General features: G+C 36.7%; 1 protein-coding gene across 2 annotated transcripts in view; it reads left to right on the top strand.

Annotated features, from left to right (window-relative positions):
* The window catches only part of 5-ht7 (5-hydroxytryptamine receptor 7), a 218906-nt gene that overhangs the window by 46905 nt on the left and 149594 nt on the right, over window positions 1-22407 (top strand). For both annotated transcript variants that reach the window (XM_076393389.1, XM_076393390.1), the window contains exon 2: window positions 13549-14108. The gene's annotated coding sequence lies outside the window, so the exon portion shown is untranslated. The remainder of the gene's footprint in view (window positions 1-13548; window positions 14109-22407) is intronic.

Raw genomic sequence — 22407 nt, forward strand, 5'->3', positions numbered from 1 at the left:
GAAGACGCAGTTGCGGCAAGTTTTAACGTTGCAGTCGCTCGCGGGATCTCCTCAGGCTGCTGTTGAGATCGTAAGTAATCGTGGCTCTTCCGCTTCCATTACGAAATCCTCTGAGGCGTAATCGTTCCTTGGCGCCGTATTATAACAGTCGGTATTCATACGGATCGTTCTGGTGCAGGAGAGTGGAAATTCGGAGCAGCGCAGTTTCCTGGTCTCAGATTGCTGTTTCTGCCAGGAGCCTAAGCGTCGCGTGGCCCTGCATTCTCTCACTTCGCTCGCTAGAATATTTTCGCGTTGAGCGACGCTGAAACGAATACCGACGCTTCCATGGTGTTTTAAAGCTTAAACGCTTGCTTTTTACGAGACGTTCGATGTATCGTCGTCGGTACGAATTGAGTGGGCTTGAAAGGGTGGAATGAAAATGTGTAGGCACTTGATACATGGATGAAGTCTAGTGTGAGGTTTCTCAAGGGGGATGATATTACCCTCTAAAGATGAGTCTTATTCAGGGTGTCTCGTAACTGTATCACTTGAATTTTCTTTAAATTATTCGTAGCACGAAAAAATGTTTCAAACGAATGCTGTTTGCGTTTAAAACGAAATTGTTTGTAATAAGAAATATTAATGACAGCATGTCGAATGAGACATAGAGAGAAATTATTGCTTTACAATATTCAGAAAATGAAGATTAGAAAGACTTTAAAAGTGTACTCCTTTTTGTCCCTGAACGTGTGTGGAATTTAATAACAGTAAATTGTAACTGTGAAATTAGTATTTTAATCATTTTTTATAACTACGCTTGCACGTTGATATTTTGCGAGGAAATGGTCAACGTGGTTCAGCAGGACGCATTTTTATGCAACACGTTTGACAATTATTTTCTGTCTTTTAGCAATATTTTGAGAACAACCTGTCATTAGACACACGTACGCATACACCCACACACATTTATCTACACCACTATAATTGTTAACAATTTTATGATCTGTGTGTGTATATGAGTGACGTAAAGAACTGTACGAACACAAAGTGCTCAGGCTGCAGAACTAAAAGGGAATGATTAAAATGTTCAACCTGTACTTGTACTGTTTAAATAGAAGTTGTCTATATATAATATAGTTGCAGTAGGTATAGTTATAGTTACACTATAATTTAGCTCCTTATCATCTTAATTTTTTTAACTTTCACTTAAGATAAATATTGCAAATGATCAGTAACTCGAGTAGAATGTACACATAAATCGTATCTTCTTGTAAAGTACATGTTTCATCAAATGTTAAACCCAGAATTAAACGATTATGTGCAATTAAATTACAAAATGCGCGAAAGCAATGGCTAACAATGATCAGAGTTCATGCACATAAATATTAGATCTGTAATTGATCGTGTTTGTGTACAAACATAATGGCCTCTAATCGCTACCTAACTGTATTAGGAAACATCTGCAATTGTAACAACAGTACAGCTAATACGGAGATAATAGTGATCCACTTAACTCGGGACTTGGACAATGAAATTTCAGTTGGCGTTTAAATGGGTCTAGGTTAAATTTAGCTACAGAGTGCAAGTATGATTCTACAACTGACCTTCTTTGAGATTCTTCCTACATGTTCTGAGAAAGACAATGTGTGTAAAAATTCGAGGAAAATCTGTGAAAGTATTATTGTAATTTTACATGTATCCTCCACGTTAGATTTGATAAGTAATGCCATTTTTTGAAAGTGATGATTTCCTGAAATAATTTTTTAAAACATTGTACTTTATTCTTTTCTACAAACGTAGACAAAATTTTATTAAAAGTGGATTTAATTATAATTTGAGACAGATTAAACAGTATGAAGTGGAACATTTACAAGACAACAAAATGTCATTTTAAATTGTGTAAATTAACTTGGTGTCTTTAGATTCTTGTAAGTGAACTTAAATACATTTTCGTTTGGATTTATCACTTGCAAAGAAATATCACCTTTACTGTTGTTTTACATTTTTGTCTTAATTGACTGACGAACATTACATGGTCCGTAAATGCATCTGTTTCAAAGGACATTGAATTAATTTACACGTCTAAATAATACAATTAAAGTACAATGAATGCTTTACATTACAAGTCATTATTGTTTGAAATTTCATTTAGAGGACAGAGGACGAACAATTCTATCAAGAAGAAGGAATGTAATTCTGTTGCATCCGAAATGAAATAGTTAAGTAGCCAGTTCCATTAAACAGTCTACCTAATATATTATTGAGAATTTAGTAACGAAGTTTCGAGAACAAATGGATGGTTTTATGGTATCGCTGTATCTCGTAGTTACTCTTAAATGCTTGGGATTTAGTTCGGATCTTGCAGAATTAAAAAGATTAAAGGTTTTCAAAGATGCATTGTGCAGCCTCGGGAGAAATACCACGTCAAGATGATCGTACGACAGCTTAAGTAGATCGATTCGTCTTTTACCAATCTATGCCACAAATTCCAACGTCGTTCTTTTTCCCTGTAAATATATCACAACAGTTGAACTAATTGATTTTCATTGTACAATTCTGCGAGATTCGACGAACGAGACAAATTGCAGTCCTATAGGTTGAGATTGAGTTCCTATTGGGGATACTGCCTGAAAAACAAATTGCCTCGACTTTTACAGAGAATGCTAGTAATCCTGTTGTGCCAACGTTTACTCTGATCAGTGACACAAAGGCAAAATATAGGATGAGAATCGTTCATGTGGCATTTAAGCTTCAGAAATTTTGAACAGTCGTTTTGAAGTTGGGTTTAGTGGACGTAGGCTATACATCGCCTGTAGTATTTACACATTTATTATTTGTTTAACAATAATAACAGCAATAGTACAATATTAATAGTTACACCAGCACGATGGACATAAAATAGTAATGATAATAGATTACTAGATGCTTATGTAAATTCATATTTTTAAAATTACTTATAATTATATAAGTAGTAGATACTTATAATTGAAGAAATAGTATCTAAATAGAAACTTATTACACCCTTCGAATAAGATGAGTCTTTCTAGGATATTTTATAAAAGATCTTGAGGAAAAAATATCTAAAATTTTAGGAACTGTATTTACTGAGGGAAACAAAAAGCGTCTAAACAACGTAAATTCTATGTAGTATTAATGTATTTGATAACAAATAGAAAAGCTTGATTCACATTTACCCTTTTTCTTCATTAAGAGGTTTCATTTTCGAGTGATCAGTTGTTGAAAAATTACTTACAATATGCATGAAATGTGTCTGACCTGGGGTCTCATTGTACTGGCAGTGTTGTGTCTGGCCTTACTTGTGCACACTGCCAGTAGAGTATTCCCAAGTCAGACATATTTTTTGCTCATTTTAAGAGTAGTTTTAACAGTCAATAACTCTGATATTAAGCCCTAAAGACTATTTTGTCAATCTTAACTTTCGTTTTACTTTGGTATGTAGAATCACTCTTCAATATTTTTAACAATTATTGTCGTACACCTTTTATATTTCATGTATAATTTTTATATACCTTTCATCTATATAAATATACATAATATACATATTTTATGAAACATATACCTCAAGTACTAGTATTAAAAGTTAACGAGTTTTATTCAAATTGAATTCCTATAAAAGAAATATCATAGGTTAAAATTGAATAAACAAGGGTTAAAAAAGTTATAACAAGTCTTTTAAAATAAAAGCTAAGAACATTGAAATCGAAGAAAAATATTGAAATCTTTCCATTTGAGAACCTCTTCATTCCTAACAAACACAGATCCAATCTCGTAAGAGTGTTTCACACTCCCATTTACTAACACGAAATTCGGAACCATTTCGTAACAAATCAATCCTCGGCGAAATAATTAGTTCAACAACTAAATTGAGCATAATTTCGAACTCGAGCAAATCTGTGTGTCAGTTTAGCGAATCGTGTCCATTGAACTTGACTCGCGAATACTCCATTCGACTGCTTGCTGCAATTAACACTCAGCGGTCTAGTCGTTCGCGTGCTTCGTTGATCGAATATTCAGGAGTGCTCAAAATGATCGAACGGAGTCACTCAGAAAGTTCTAATTCCGTGGGTAATAACGTTAAGGCGCTTACGGTGTACTTACCAGGCTAGGTTTACTTTATTGTTCCACTGGTCTTCTAATAATCGTTCTTGCCCCTCATTCAAGCGAAGCCCAGTTTCATTATTACAGAGGAATACTAGAACGTAATTATGCCGCGACAGCGCGCGTTCCCGTCCTGCGGCATTATGATCAATTCACGTGATGCACGAGTAACACGATCGCTCGTTGTAACGCGCCTCTATAGAAGTGAATGCACGCCTCTACTGGGCGCTGCGGCTATGCACCGTGCAATATCCTGGACAGAGTGGCAGCATAAGGTGGCATTGATTTCTATCGGGAAATAGTTTTCGAAATTTGCTGCGCGGCATTTGGTAGATATTAAAATAGGTGCTACTGTAATACGACAGAAGGGAAGAGCATGGGAGAGAGAATGGATCCAAAATGGAGTATAATAAAGTTTCTTACATTCCAAGTAATAGGAATGTAAAGCTGTCTGGATTAGAACATTTTTTAGTACTAGAACGAGCACTTTTCTAATGAGGACTTTTATTTGTATAAATAGGAATTAACAAAATTGATCATTTTTGCAATATTTAGGGTGACATAACTGGTTGCTAAATTATGTGAGCTTGTGTTAGGCCATTAATACGTTACGTTCAGAAATGCATGTGAGATCAGGCTGTTTCATCTACTGTAACCATATACATCTGCATTTTGTCCAGATGCAACCTTACTAACTCTGTACAATACCCATCCATGGGCCACTATAGAAAGATAATAGAATGAGTCATCAAAAAGGTGCTTCGTAGATACTAATTCTACGTAGTAACAACTCATAGCTGTTTAACATGAACCGAAGACACTAATTTTCCCATTAGCTCGCATTGGGTCTTCGCATTTTTGTTGGTTACGCGGCTAATAAAAGGTATGCTCGGTGGCTATCGGAGCAGCAGGGTTAAGCAAACAAATAATGGAATATTACCGAGCTGGTAGAACCAGCGGGCGCAAAAGTTTATCGTGAGAGCATCGCGATGCTCGCGATGAATGCGCGAGGATGATGATGCAGTTCCGCGGGGAAAATTATGCCAGGCGGGGGCCGGAGGTGCAAAAAATTACAGGAAACTCGTAAATCACGCGGCTGATCGTGCGTTGCACGTCGACGGCCGACGTGCCCATAGGTAGCACAACGGTGGAAACACTTTCTGCTTTTTATTCGAGCCGCCGCGGCGCTCGAACTTTCGACCGCAGAATTTCAACAAACCTCTTCACCCTGGCTGCCGGAGATGGAGCCCAGACTCCGCGCGTTTTTATCACACGCGGCCGCTGTTCCCATCGGATATTGTATTTCTTCGCTCCAAGTGAATTGTTATTTTATGCAACGGCCGTGTTCCGTCTGCCAGAGCGGATCACCCCGCGGGGCGAAATCGCAAGAATTCTACTTCGTTTAATTTTCATCGGCGGTCGCGCGACCAGCGAAAATTCAATAAACCTTCGGATGTAATTAGTTAAGCAGTTTCACGCCGAGGCTATCGATTGTTTTCGCGCCACGTACACGTCCCGCCAATAATATCGCGGGTTTATTGTATTCTCGCTAACTGGCACGTTGTAATTGCGCCAGCGATGCGTGCGGGGCACTTTGCGTCTTGTACAGCGGTGGATTCGATTCGCTCGTTTCTGATTCTTTTGGCTGTGTTTCCTGTGTCTCTTGCGGGTGGGGGAGGATTTTATACGAGCTGTGATAATAAAGTTTGATATGTAATTTAAAAAGTGCGATAATCTGTAGCTTTTGTTTTGATAATTCAGTGACTGTGAGGATACTGCATTTGGAGTAGATTTTTTTAGACTGGATATAGAGTAAATCTGGAAGGGATTTTGCATCTTAAATTAAAGGGACGTTGAATATGTAACTAGTAACGTTTTTTGTGTAAAAACAGAATCAATATGTTTAGAATTTTATGTTGAATCAGGACAGTGGCTAATATCTCCTTTTAGGGCTCAAAACATATGCGTCTTTGGGAAGTTTTTAAAGAGATGTTATTTAACTTTTCTGGATAAACGTTTTTTCCTATATTTTTTCACTTGACTTGCGAATGCCTCTCCAAAACTTCGAGTTAAAGCTAGTAATTAACAGTTTCATTGCGTGGAACAAACTCTGAAGGATTGCTTTTCGCCCAAGAAAAAAGGACTGACATGGTTTTCACTTTTTGTTGCTTCCGCACATTCAGCCTTTTTAGCGAGGAACTTTTTACCTTCAAAATTGAAGAGAACGTTGGAGTATCCTTCGCATTTGCTTCATGTATCTCTTTATAGCTTTGTTTTATTTTCTCCAATGAAAGAAGTAAGAAAGAGAATGCATGTTCAGTTACTTCATGAAAATCAGAGTCATGTAATGCATATTAAAACAGATATTAAAAATTGAGTACTGCAAACGTTGCAATCTATGGATCTGACTCTAAATGTGTATACCTAGCTTCAGGAGAGCCTGTTCGAAAATGATATCTTTCCATGCGTTAAATTTCTTAAATGAAATTTTAAATGGATTACTCTCAGAACTTTATTGCCACGGCTCGCGTGTGAATTACCGTGAGAGGTATCGAACTGGAAGAGAATCGAAGGTAGAAGGTGAAACTCCGTGTCGAAAATTATGTGAATCGCGACTCCTAAAAATTGCAGGCACTTGCTAACTTTGACCACACTTTCCCGCGTTCTTTACGGACACGGTAACGACTGATACGAACTTTTCACTCGAACACCTTTATCGCCGCGTTCGAACTTTTCTATTATATTTTTCTGAAGTCTGGGACGACCGTTATATTTTATGAACAACGTAAAAGCACACTCGTCTCCACTGGAGCTATTAATACAATAGTACCTTCTGTCGCGATAAAGTATAAGCGGTGGAATGCTTAGAATCTCTGGCGTGGATCGAAGATAATAGCGTTGTTGTTCAAGCGAAATTGTCGAATGAAAGATGAACGGATTTTTATGTAAAATACACAGTTGCTTTAAATGCGTTTACGGTATTTATTCATTATAAAACCTTAGCTTACCTCTTTTACTATTTCTTTGAATTATTGTCTCATTTTCTTTTAGTTTTCTGGTGAAATACTAAAGAGTTGATAATGTATTAATTATTTTCAAAAATGAATGTCTTTATAAGCTCGTTAGTAGTAAAATTGTAGCTTGTAAAGATTATATTTAACATTTAATTATTGGCTGTAAAAATAACAATTTCACTCTATAATTGTAACATTTAAGCCTCAGTATTCAAGAGAAGTAAAAAAAAGATTTTAATATATCTAACTCAACAGTTTTAACCATAGATTTCTTTGTTTTAAGGAATAATTGAATATATTGCAGTTTCTGAATAGATCTTAGGGCTTCTCTGGCATTTTTGTTGGACTCAACGACGTCAGGGTTTCATCTGATTCTACCTTATGAACGTTGATATCGTTACATGCGAAACTTTGAAACTTCAGCTGCTATTTGCACAGATTACTCGGCTAAGACGTGAATCTCCTCAACTCGTGTCCTCGGTTCCCGAGTGTTGCGTAGAAAGCCGAAGTTTGAATTTATCTTGTTTCCGATTTTACTTAACTCATTAATCTCGTTTGTTCTTGATTTTCTTTGCGTCGCAATAAATATTTAGCACAATGAAAACGAATATAAAATATCCAATTAAGGGACATCAAATATCGTTCAGTTAATTACGCAAGGAAGTTTATCTTCATTATTTTAATTCCCTGCTATGTGAGAATCAAACATCTGTTTCAATGTATCTTCAAAGTTCACGTCATTTGAATTATGCAAGTGTATATATCTCCCGTATTCGAGTAACACTTTATAAATCTCAATCACTTACAAAATATGTACATGAATCTTCTTACTTGTAACATATTGACTTTTGCTCATTTATATTCTCGGGGATTATAATTTTAAATGAGATTGTGTTCAATTAATTTTTATACTCCCTTTACAGTGCTCCCTTTTTTAAAAATTCTACATTACAAATTCTTCTTAATATCATTCGTGATCACGTAAATTAATATTATTCATAAGCATGTAACTAGGACTGTGATCTACATATTAATGATAGGACAGTCAAGATATTTTAACTAGATAGAAAAAGTTAATATCTAAATAATATTTTCGCGAAAATTTGTCATAAAAAGTTCTGCAGAATTTAGTTGTTTATTTCTGAAAAGTCCTCCATACAAATATGCCCATCTAATTATAACTGAGAAGCACTTAAAACCTGGGCATCACAACACATGTGGTCTCGTATGCAGCAGAATTTCTCTGTGAATTTTAACGACTCTCTTCAGATGACCTTTTTCAGGCAGACCATCCATTCTGTGCCCCCTTGAAGGCATAGGTATGCACTTATATCTGAATGTACAAGTGGAATTCGTTCTTTGCCTCAAAGGAACGTAGATTTACGCGAGGTCTGGCGACTCGCGATTATGCGAAAAATGCTTGCCCCGAAAGGCAAACGCTTCTTCCGTTTCTGAGAAATTAAAATGAAATTTCGAGGTTGGCTGAACCGTATATAATACTCTTTCTTGATATTTCACTGAGAGTGCAGTAAAATGCAAGAATGACGCAGTACAAAGAATTATAGGATTTTAGTTTCACCCATGGGCGAATGATTGTAACTTTTTATCAATTGTTACAAAGCAATTAATGTTTCTGTTAACTCCTTCGAATATTCTACCTACGACGTTCTTGCAAGCTCTTATTATTATACCTTGTTAAACGTGACTCCAACAACTTGCTAGTAAGTCGTAGGGCGTCCCACGTTATTTAACTTACGAAAGACATAACCTAGCAAAGTTCGGTACAAGAGACACTGTTTAAATTCTGAAAACTAGTCACTGCATCCCAAATCCATTTCCATAGAGTGCTCATACTTCTCGTTAGGGAAAACTTCATTATGGAACTACGCGAAGTATGTTCATCTCGAGATTATCCTGAAATAAATTGAAGCAAAGGAGTGCAAGGAACATGTTCATAGAGAAATATTAAATTATTAAATGAATTTTCTTTTTCAAAATGCTGAAGTACAAGGAGGGCAAGTGAAGGGGTTGCAAGATGGAAGAACGTGTAATGTTATTTTGTGTATTTCAATGTACAGTGACTTGACATTTCAATATGTCTTTTAGCCGATGAAGTTAAGTGTACACAAACAATCGAAGTTTTTTGTTATGTAATAGAGGTATACAAGATGTCCTAAAATTGATGTTACAAGTGTAAAGGTTGCATTGCTGTATGAAAAAATACGACGAAAATCAAGAATAAGGAGCTTCTGTTTAAGTTGTTAATTGTTACAGGTTTAAAATGCGTGTGAAATGTATCTGATGTGACTTATCCTACTGTCGTCGCTGTGTCTCATCTAGCTAATACATATCAGCAGTAAAATAAGTCCTAAGTTCGATAGATACCTCGCAAATTTTAAGGGTTTTTGCAATAATTAGTAATTCTAAAACGAGGTTTTACCTAATTTTATCATTCTTAGGTTTCGTCCTATTCTGGCATATAGAATCACTCTTGATATTTGTTACACCTGTTGTCGAATTTCTGCACAGTGTACAGGCGCCTTCACATAGGAATAAGACGTACCTTGTGTTATCTACAAATTTCTATCTAAAACAATTTATTTCATACCTTGAATTATACTTTAGAATCTTTGAAACCTTCCATCGACACTCTGTATAACACAGACGTTGTGTCACTCATTGTCAGTAGTTAAGCGTTAAGACCTCCATCTTATTTAACCCTCGCGACACTCATAGTTCCTCAAACACACGACCCACTTTCCTATAATAAATATGCGATCGGTTCCTCTGATCCTCCAAATCAAGCTACATCCCTAAATCATCCCTATCGTCGATACAAACTCCACTGCTGGCACACAAGAGGGTGCAAGATTTAGGAGCCTCGATACGTGGCGATAACGTCATGTATTCTTGTATTATGATCAAGACGTATCCCATAAGATGTAGGGTGGCTCAGCGTGAGTAGAAGGAAAGTAATATAAGAAGCTGAGTAACTGGCGACTTTGTATCATATGACAATGACCTGGCCATTGAACTCTTTGTGACGACGTGCTCCTACCTAAAAGCAGTTTCTGGTCGTGCGTTCCTGGCGTAATCAAAGTGAGAAAGGGGGAAAGGGGAAAGAAGGAGATAGAGAAAGAGACTCTCCTTCCAGCCCCTGTGGAAGCGAACAGAAAAGGGAGCCAGGATGATCTGAGCTGATGGAGGGATGTCGAGGACTCGAGGAAGTAGTCTTTCGAGGCACGTGATCCACTTCCGACGACGCTTGCACTGTAAACGCGAATGCGTCGCGGAAATCGGTTAGCTACACCACTCACCGCGAAGTAAACTACTCGAATGTAAAGCCGCAGCGAAACGCGTCCGCGGCATCGTTCACCTGTTGGGAATAAAATTTTGGCTGAATTATTCAAACGATGTTATCGCGTCGGCGCGTATTATCATCAGCCCACAGACGTTATTATTCATGGAATTTATTATAAACTGATCGCCACATTACGACTGTGGAATCAGTAAGGTGTTGAATGATTAAATACATCCCGATCGGCCGTTTTTCGGTGGATCTGAATTCTATGTTTGAAGAGAGTGCATTAAATATTGTAAAATTACGATTCACTGATGAAACCAGGGTTTCTGAATTATTTTGAGCACGGTGGTTCAAGACCACTGGCCTTTTGGTAATCTGGCGTAACTTCGACCGCAACATGACGAATTAATCCTGACATCTGTTGATTGAATCCAATGCTTACTGGCGATATTCGACGATGTCTAATAGCGATTAGCTTAGGAGTCAGACACGAATCGGGTCCAGAATTATCTATCATTACAGTGGAATAGATGAGACGTCGATCTGGAGAATGTTCTCGTCAGATTTAGGAGATTCTTTATCATGTGCTGCCCACTTTTCTCTATTAATCTGCTTGGCTTGCGTTCGAGAGAAAAATTCAGGAAACGTGTCGAGCATGGCATCAGCTAAAGCTTGAGGATTATCACTTAATATTTTTTCCTTGTACCACGTTTGACCTAAAAGCAAACTGATCGCAGTAATATTGAACAATAATCCTTTCGATACTTGTTTCACTTAGAAAGCTTATGTTTAGAGTTTCATAGAAATTGAAAAATTCATAGGAAAATTACTGTTTTATATTACATTATTTGATAACATAAATTATTTTACATAAGTGTCATTACTGTAGAATTAAATCACTCTTTATTTTGTTTTATTGTCATTGTAAACAATTTTTCATTGGAACGTTATACATATAAAATTTTATTTACAAAGAAATATAGGAGGGTTCTAATATTGCTATAATTGTCTTAAGAAAAATACGTGGATTACGATTTTTGTGACAATTAGTGTATTTATGTAGAAAATTAACCCTCATTTTATTGCCTCGTAAACGTAAGCACGATGAACAAGATTAGAGTTAAATTCGCACGAAAAGTCTCATCCGAGAGATATTGCGACGTATTCTGTTCAACAACAGTGTCAAGCGTTTTTAATTAATTCGTCGCTCTTGTGTACCATCAAATTGATCCCTTTTTCAAACAACATAACATGTAGAAAAGTCATAACCATGAAGTGGTTATATATTTAACAAAATAGATATTATTGCGTGGAAACCGTAATTAATTTTACCAAAAATCTCCATTACCTGATACAGTATCCAGAAGTCTCACAAAGTGTAATCAATCTTGAAGAAGCATATTTTTTCCACTTACAATTTGTAAGTCGAATAGTTCACCAATCAGTTGAAACTTCCATTTCCAAGTATTGAAAAATCGACAAATAGAATGGCTTTTTTGGTTATGTTTAACAATTTATAATAAGGAGAATAATACCATTGTCAGCATATTGATTATTCATAGGCAAATATCCTCCCGAGTATGTCGATATTTGGAAAGAACGTACTAAAGTTTCGTAAGTACTTGCTAATAGGGCGAAGCCTATTATAAATCTATTAATAGGCTCTCAGAAGGTAAAGTGTTACTAAACTGGTATCGACTGTGATCGTTAACTGTGATTTATGGCAAATGTTCATTCAACAAAAAGTGAAAAAAGTTATTTTTAAATCTAGCAGAAATACATTAATTAACAAACCGAGGACACTGGAAAATATTATCTATTTTCCTTTATTAATTTTTTGCACTCCAAGGGTTCCAACTGTGCATTGGAGAGCAAAATATTAACTGCCTGGTATAAAATTAATTCAGCATGTTGAAGAGTAGACGATCAGTTTTTAATTAAGAACACTACGGGAGTGCAACAACTACCGTTTGTAATTTCTGATAACTACAGTTTTATCATGTCTGCATAAATTCAATGATGTAAGTTCACGATATTAAAGTTATTCGGCTTCCTCCTGGGACACCCCGTATAGAGGATCTTTCAATAAGGATTCTGTGATACTTTCTCAGAGTAAAGTGGACATTAATTCAGAAATCTTTTTCCAATATAAACTTTGATTTATTAGACATAATTAAGTGTGAAAAACAGCAGCAACCAAATGGCCCCCGTGAACCTCTTCACACGAAGTGATTCTTCTTTCAAACTTTCTAACGACATCTGAGGATTAATTATACTTCAATCACATGACTAACGCGATCGATTTCTTTCGCCTTGCTTTTTATACAGCTTCAAAGAAAGTAGTTCAGTAGCAAAAAATTGCATAATGTTGAAGGAGAGTTTATATTGCTTCGTGATATAGTTTTGATATCGAACTTCGACTACAATAAAGTGATCGTTTGCCTGTAGTATGACATGTACTGTCTTACAGAGACTGCACATCCTCCAAATCAATGTGATTTAATTCTGATCACCAAAAGTTGATCATCCCTCTTCAGTTAAGGTCTCATGTCAGTGCTCCTCATTAACTGTAAATGTTTCGCCATATTCATATTCAAAAAAGTGGAGTAATAATGGACATTTAATCCATATCTGAATCACAGATCCAGAGTGTATTAAGTCCACTGTTTTTCCATATAATTTATGTGTCACACTTTGGCTCTGGAATCCAGACATTGCTTTCTATACAGAATTTTGAATAAATTGAAGTTCACTATAAAAACAAACCTTCTGAATTTTCTAATTTGCAAGCCACTTAACTTAAAAACTGCATCTTAAAACTCCTATCGGAAGCCCCTATCTATTGAAAGATCTGCCAGTACCTGTGCAATATGTTTTAAGTGTGGAACAGTTATTTTCACGATGCACGTTATTTTTCCCCCCATAAAGCATCAGCGAGAAAGAAAACAAAATAAAATAATTAAACGAACGAATAAATATTTTACTCGCCCACAATTCACCCCCACGTGCAACAATCATCCCACTCACCCATCAAATCCTATTCCCAATCCTCATGACGCCCTTATACATCACCAACCGTGCCAACCGTGGAACCAATTTCTGAAACAATATTATTCTTTGTGCTTCCAGGCTTCCCCGATGCATTACCCTGAGAGGAACGATCCGCCACGTCGTTGGAGATGTTTGCCTGAATTAAGCCCGTCTCGCAGCGAACAGGGAACACCCACGTGACGGTTCGACGGCAACGCGAGAGGCTGTAAATTATACGAAAAGGTCTCGTCGAGTCATAGTAGTTCGGGTATTCATAGTTTCTCATAAATTCACGTACCCTGGCGAAGCTTCACAGTGTGGGATGAGCGAGGGAAGTCAGTTGCCACAGATGGCGACGTATCGTCGATACTCTGACATCGAGACGTCGTTTTTCCGCTGAATTACTGTTCGGCATACTTGGTGGACGCGTTCACGGGGATATCGCGGATCGATCGGGGTCGCTATTATCATGTAAAACGAGCAACGGACATGTAAATTGGACGTACCGGAGCAGAGGGTGTTCCGCGCGATTGGCTCTTATCATGGGCCAAAGAGGAGCAGACGCGATCGATTAGATGTCGTATCTTCGCAGCCGAAGGGATTTAATAACGCCGCGGGATGCACGGCCGAAAATGCCAATCGGCTGTCACGAGCTATGGGTAAGCTGGAAATTTGTGTGTTACGGCAGCTAGGCGGCTCATCGGAACCTGCTTACGCGAAATACGTCCCGTCTGGGTTCAGTCACGTAACTGGTACCGCTTGTAGCTTCTTTTTAGTTGAAGCCACCTCCTGGGCGGGGAAAATGTTCGGCGGTTCGATAGGGTATCTAGCTTTGTCGGTTCCTAGGATTTCAGCTGGCAATCCATAGGGTGCTCGCCAGTATTTTAGTCGATCCTTAATGTTTATTGTTTGAGCTTAAGCACACATCTACTGTGCTGATAGCACACGATCTCTTGAAGGCATCTATTTTATGTCCATTTTATGTCTGGACGTGCTATGATATAATTTGGACGTCTTCAGAACATCCAACAGCATACGTCTTGAGGACTTTCGAAATTTATGTCCATGAAACGTCTTAAAGACACGTGGCTATTTTTTGTTTGAACGTCTTATAGACGTACGTAATTTGGACGATTCTTAAATAGTTTTAGGACTCTTTTGAATATCTTTAAAACGTTTTTAAAGTGTCTCTGTGGTAAATAAGGATAAGATAAAGACAAAGTTTTATATATACAAAATCAATACATATTATGTTGCCTCGCCATGTATCAGGACATTGCTTTTAGATATAATACCAAATGTAATTAAATAAGAGATTCACATTACTAACTGACACTAAACTACGTCTCCTAGAATGTTAGGTTTGTCCTCGTATTAGCTCAGTTTTTCTCATACGACTTTTTCCTATAGGGTTGTTATAAAACATAGTTTAAACTGCTCCTATTGTAAACATGGAATGTTTAAAGTAGAGAATCTGCACAGCATGTAAAGAAGTTCTTCATGAGGGCATTATAATGGCAACAAATGCAAATTTACTTCATCGATCGGAGCTGTGCTCACAAGAAAATGAATTGCAATTCTAGCACTTATTGTAGTGAAAAGTTCAAAAGCACCGTGACGTTGCACAACTCGTCTAAAATTTTTACGTGCTGTTTTCCCTCTTTTCGTAACATTCTTGTAGTTTTTCAATTCTTCATATTATTGTCTCTGTCAAAAAAATGTAAAAGTTGTTTATCTTTAAAACAGACATAGATGAAAACATTCTGGTCCGTGAAGCTTAATGGGACTGAAATGTAATTTAACTGTTGTTCAATACAATTTTTTGTGATGTCTAAGGAATCTTCTAACATTCTGTGAGGAAGTATTATACTTTAATCTTGTCCAAGTCTGATTCTAATGAGCCAAAACATTGCCAGAAATGATTAAAGAGAGAGCATATTGAAAAGTATGAAAAGTCTTAGTGCATGAGAACGTTTCAGAATTTAATACACTCTATTAAACAAGTATAGAGTTCGTCAAAAATGTTGAAGTCAAATTTTACATGTCAAAGTAGAACGAAATGAAGAATGACAAAATTGCTTTTGAGGTTTCATTTCAGAGTTGGTAATTATTCCCTAGTAAGTGATGAGCAGACATCTATTATTCATATGAAATGTGTCTGACTCGAGACATTCTCCTGTCAATATGTATTAATTTGGTCAGACACACTGAAGTTAGTAGAATAAGTCCCGAGTCAGACACATTCCATATGTATTTTGGGCATTTTCTCAACAACTAATAATTCTTAAACGAAGCTTTAAACACATTGTCCTCATTCTTTATTTTTGTCTTATCTTAGCATGTAAAATCGGCTCTTGGAGTTTCTGCTACCTGTTCTCGAACATCCTGTATATTACTTCTGAAGCATTCGAAATTTAAGTATTAAAAATGAAGTTACCAGTTACTAACTTCAGCAACAAGTGGTTTTTATGTATTTTGTGTGCATCATTGAGAGTACGTTTAGAAAAGAAAAGGAAAGCTTCCTAAATTCATAGAATAATCACAAATGTTCCAAGTTCTAATATTAATGAAATGAAAACATTCTCCATATTTTAAGAATTTCAGGTTTCGTTTTCACAGTGTAAATAGTTCAAGATAAAACGGGAGTCTGACTTCTAGCGCGAGCTGTTTAAACGTCAGATGGTCGGATTGAAATCCAGAATATTATCTTGAAATCCAGAGTACATAGGAAGGGCAGAGTAACTAGTCGTGGAACGTGGGTAGTAGCCAGTGGTGCGGGTGTACGAGATTAGTGACAGGATAAGGCTCGAAATTTGCCTTGCATGTTTGTTCTTCTGGTCATCGCAACGACTAAACTCGACGGTATGCATGATCCAAGTGACCCTTCAGAAAAAAAATCAAACAAAGAAAAGTTGCAAAAAATGTACTAGAGCAACGAGTTCTTTAGTTTACGAAAAAGGATTCTTTTTTATTACTCTTGCGTAAATTAAACCTTTACGTAAAATTGAATAAAAATAGTCAAAACTCAATTAAGAAACAAACATGCAAGTTAAACATATGGATTTTTTATAAAATTAAAAAATATGTGAGCATAAAATAATAAATGAGGTACAAGAAGTAATTCTAGGCAAGATCTCAACTTTATTGGAAGAATGAATTTTGAAATTAATTTTTCTTAACTCTTTGTTGGTATAATGTTAATAATATAGTATAGTAGTATACAGTAAGTTAGTAAAATAAGGCATTAAAAAAATAGATCTTCTAATTTAGTCTTCAAGCGACTAATGAAGATTCTACTGTATATTATAATGAAGTTACTATGATTTTACTATAAAAAATAATTCATAACAGTGAAAAAGTGCATTTCTGTTTAATTTAGTCACTTCCAGAAATGGCTCTTAGATATAACAATTTCACCTAAGGGTTGCTTATTAGACACATTAAATTTTCCCTGTATATGTGATGTACATGTACCATATCAATTTCTCGTGACATATTTTATTAATTTCATTTCATTTACTTTACCAACCGAATCCATTTTGCTTTCTCCAAAACTTTCCATACTATTTCAAAGAAAGGAGAACGTAAAGATTCTCTCTATGTAACACAGACTTCCAACAGAACTCACATAGATAAATCCTGATTTAGGAAAAGAGTTTCCGACTCCCCAAATCCGAGTGCATTTTTGCGAGAGTTCCATTCCCCTATGGTCTCTCAGAAATCTCGCGAATTAAAATTCTCCCATCGAGAAGCATAGCAAGGGAAGCCACGCGAGGAATTGGAACGTTTAAATCACACGTTCGATGACCCAGTGAGCACGTAATTCCGCAAACAAGATATATTCTGTCTACGTAAATATCAGTTGAATCGCGACTGACCGACTTACCGCCAAAATTATAGGGCTCCTGCTTGTAGGATGGAACAGCTACGAAAGCTACTGAAACGCAATCCCCGCGAATTTTATCGGTCATTCCGTGGTCGAAACATTATTCTTGGATTTCGTTTAATGAAAAAAAGACGGCTTTCCCAACTCTTTCCCGCCTCGACCTCGGGGAGATTCAGTCGAAATAAAACCCGAGCCTCACCGAGCTTTGATGGCGATGAGCCTCGACAAATTCCTCTGAGTGAAATGTACTTTCAAAAAATAGCTCAGAGGTAAAGCCCCTGCTCGGAACTTCGCCGCATTCCGCGGAGGAAAGAGGAATTTTCATCGAATACAAAAATTTGCAGAGGTAGCATTTGTTCATACGAGTTCATTCACATTTTCCTTTCTCGTCGAGGTGAATTCTTAATCAATATCTTCTAATGATGTAGGTCGAGGTATGAATTCTAGGGATACTGGACCCTGATCAGTCGTGTGGAAATTTAATGAGGTGTTCTTAACCCATACTTCTTCCTATGGAACCCACAATTCTTACATATTTATTTTAGAAAAATTGTTCAGCTAGAGATTTCTTAATATCAAACTCAAAGCTTTATACTACAATAAATACTTTTTGGGAATTTTGTGTAGAAAGAAGATAGGTTGAATTTAATATTTTTCGATTGGTCAACTCGAGGAATCTTCCTTAATGTTCCTATGATTACTTCTTTAGTAATCCTTAGTATTCCTATTCTTTGAAATGGACGAACGTACGTTTATGTCACGCCTCAAAGATAATAAAATATTAAACAATATGTAACAGATATAATTACTTAAAATAACTATAATTGTAATTATCTATAATAATTCTTAAAGTGGTAGACGTAATTACTCGGAGCTTAAATTTTTAAAGATGTGTAAATGTAGAAAGAATTTACTGTTCAACTGTTTAATAATAATTATAGACGTTCTACATATACAGTATTCTAGCAATATTCTACTACATGCAGGGTGAGTCACGAGAAATAGGGCACCTTAACTCTATTAGGAGGTTGGAGATGGAAGCAAATGTCACAGAGCGAAGTTGTACTGTATTAATGATTAGGTCTTGTGCATCCATTTCATCGGAAAGTTGTTATTTCCTGATCACTTTCTGAGCATCAAGGTCATTCCAAATCATAGCATCCGATGTCGCTAAGTCACCTTGACATCGTCCTTCTACAGTAGAACTTTCCTGTCTCCAATTGTAATAGAAATATTTGAGTTATTCTGTTCTTTACAATTCACTCTATATGAAGCTGGTAGAAAAAATGTACCACATTGGATATTCAGTAAACAATGCACAATATAAGCATAATATTTGAAAATGTAGGAAACTTCATAACACTTCATTTAATGATCGAACATTTAGTTGCATAAGATAAAATGCAATATACACTTAATTATAATGTAAGTCTTTTTCAACAAACTAGGAAACATCTTTAGAGAAGTGTAATAATACTTTAGTAAAACAAAGTAGTTAATACTACTCTACTTACTACAATAGACAAAACTGAGAGTATATTAGATAGGCTAGATTATTAAAATTGTTGCATTTTTGCTTTGTGCGTACATTTCTAGTAACAGTTTAAGTCTCATTACTTGTGAATACATTTACTTATCCAGTTAGATGTCCAATTAAATGTCTAAATATACTGAATCAATATATTTAGGATAATACCTAGGGTATCCATACGATACTAGAATAATTATTTGAACAAGTTATAACTTACGTGGTAGCATTTCATTTTCTTCGACTCGCATTTTGTGGACTCAGACATTCTATAATTGGTTTAATTCGTAACTATGATTCAATCTTGCATCCTCTAACTACCCTCATTCTGACTATCAGAAGACGTCAGCCACATCGACCTATCGTCCCATCTGTTACACGGAACTTGCTTCGCGAATGGAATCGTTATGATCGTATTCACAGGTTGTTCGTTCAAGGTGTCGTACGAAGTTTATACTATGGAAACCTAGCGGGCAGCAATTCCAACGAAGCTCGAACTCTTAAGGTTAGTAAAGCGCTAATTAACGTGGCCAAGTCACGGAAGGCTCGATCGTGACCACGAATCGCACACGAAACGCGGCTTCGTCATTTTCTTTGTCGTGCCGCCGCGATAACGGTCGCTCCTATCATACAGAGAGTGAACTTCGATTTGACCGTCGTTAAGTTCTGGGAATTCGCAATTCACCCCTTCGTTTCAACTGGCCGTAATTTTCCTGCCTGTAGCGGTTCCCTCGAGCCACGACACCGTTAACTATCCATATGATTCGAATCAATTCGTGAAACGTCCATTTATGATTCTACCTATGCTCGTGACACTTGCCTGATCTGTATTCTGAATTTGGAATGACCAGACGGAACAAAATAAAAAGAAAGTAGAATAGACTGACGATGTTGTAAATAATGTATTTTAGAATTTAACTAAAGGTATGCAAATACATAGGTATACAGGGTGTTCGACAACAGGTGTCAGAAAGCTTAAACAGTGATTTTGCACGTTAGTACAGGGTGTTCTGATAGTGCTGGAAGGAAATTTAAGAGGTTACTCTAAATGTGATAGTAAGACGAAAATGAAAAATATTTTTAAGGATATACATAGTGTCTGATATAACGTCTTATACTACTGCCACTGCTGCATCTGACCTGGGTTTTCTAGTTACTGCAAATGGATAGAAGTTTTTTGCATTTTTGAAGAGTTGATCACTAATCACTTGCTTGAGTGATAAGATAAAAATTGTATAAAAATCACGTTCATCTAGCTTGGCTTCTGAAAGCTTGATTTTAATTCACTAATTTGATTATACTATTAGAACAATGTTACAGGGTTGGGAGAGGGGAGGTGAATTCTTTAGGGAATTCTTTACTTTAAGGTGTGACAGTTAAGTCGTCGAGTCTAACGAAACAACCAGTTAAGTCTCTTTTCAACTAACTAGATCTCAGAGTATTCTTGGATTTAGTAATTCATTCTGTGGATGAAATTACTTTTATTGAAAATTTCATGTTCATCAAATACGAATCAAACCCTAAGAGAGTATAGAATCCATCATTTAGATAACTGAAATCTGACTACCGACATATATTGTATCTCAAAAGTGACACAAGCCAAAACATGCTTGTTCAGTTAAGTTCTATTCTTTGCAAAGACAAAATCGCGAAGAAAGATTAAAATCAAAATATCCAATTTCTGAAAACGAAAAAGTGAATTTAGCCCACCCTATAGACAACTCAACGATAAGCCAAGATCAAGCGATTCCCTCGCAGGCTACAGAAATCACGAGTACACAAGGAACATCTCACCCGCCAGTCAATTCCGATGATTCAACGTTAGCCCTGTTACAACCTGACCCTTTTCTTCGCAACCCTCGTCGTACTTCCTTGAAAGCCTCTTCAGTCTGTTTACCATATATAACATGTCGCGAACCTGACCGAAACCTGTTTCCCGGTTCAATTCTCCAAACAGCACGCCCACCAGCCGCAGATACATTAAAAGCTAAGTGCTCCCCGAAGCCAGACACGAGATCGCTTCTCATGATCGTCGACCGTACGTGCCACGTGCTCCTGGAAGCCAGAGGAGGGAGCATGTGAGCGTTTTCAAGAATTACCTTTCGTTTGAAAGTAAGCTCACGTCCAAGGTGAATCGTGGTCAAAGTAACGAGAACCGTGAAACAGCGACGAATTAAACTCGGCACTATTCATTTCGAAACCTCATAAAGCGTTCTTTATAGCCCTCGGGACCTAGGGCAACTCTCGCGTATCCGCGTTTTATCATCCACGCAGGACCTAGCCTTTGAGTAGTTCCCATACACTGTTCTAGGTGAAGTCATTTTGTCTTATTTGGATTGGATTGCAATAGCTTTTACATTGGGAGCAGACTGTAAGAAGTGATAACTTCATTTTTGCTGTTCTTTTTGCGTTGCTTAAGTCTGGTTCAGATTAGTCAAGTTACTTGAATTCGAGTTTGAATGCAAGTGATTTGGGGGTAATTGAACCAATGTGAACGTGTCGTTTTAAGTGACTTGAAGTATCCCTTCATGTTTCTATTCTGTATACACATATTCAGATTAGTCAAGTTACTTGAATTCAAATGGCTTGAATGCAAATGATTCGGGGAAATATGACTAATGTGAACGTGTTACATTATTTGTCTTGAAATGTCTTTTCAAGCTTTCAGATTCACGAAAAAATTTGAAAACATTATCGATAGTAAATTTTCGTTTTGCTCAAATATCTTTAAATAATTTACGAAAACCATATACAGAAGCAACTTTATCGAACTGATACGATGTTGCTATATCGCGTATTCCAGCTTGTACTATTTAGAGACAACCGTGAGTAGAAGGGATGAGTGACTGTCGCGTGACAGACAAGTCTAATAGAGAAGTACACTCCGCGACAAAAGGATACAGGGTGTTGAAAAAGAAGGGTTCAAGACTTTGAGGGCTTATAATAAAATGAAAAAAAAAAAGAAAATTTTTAAAAATGACCATGACTATAGGTTGCTACTTTGCAGAAAATGACAGAAAAATCTCTAAATTATTTTATAGTACACAGTACTAATACTTACTCGACTTTGCTTACAGTGAGCCATAAAATTCTATCGAACGTGAACTCTGGCGAGAATCTTTTTCATCGAAAAATGTCGGTGACATGTTTCGATCGTTCGAGCGCATTGACCGCGCGCGTCCCTCCCCATGATTTACAAATACGGTCTTTAGTGGCTTAAAAAATATGATATATTTATATAAAACGTTTAACAGACGACAAACGTTGCGGTTGCACCGCACACGAAAATGAATAAGCGCCAACAACCATTACTCATTCCTCGTGCGTACACTGTGAAACGATATTTTACGGAACTGAGCTCTGATGAAAATATATGGGGCACAGAAAAAATGCAGAAAGGGAAACACGGAGGAATACAAAATAATTAATCTTGTTGTTGAGTTAAGACCCGTTGTGAAGTGGGATAGGTACATGACACCAGCAACGAGTTTCTGCCGCGAAATTTTATACGGAGTGATACACTGCGAACCGTCACACGGGAGTT

This window comes from Calliopsis andreniformis, chromosome 3, assembly GCF_051401765.1.
Source record: "Calliopsis andreniformis isolate RMS-2024a chromosome 3, iyCalAndr_principal, whole genome shotgun sequence".
Classification (NCBI taxonomy): Eukaryota; Metazoa; Arthropoda; class Insecta; order Hymenoptera; family Andrenidae; genus Calliopsis; species Calliopsis andreniformis.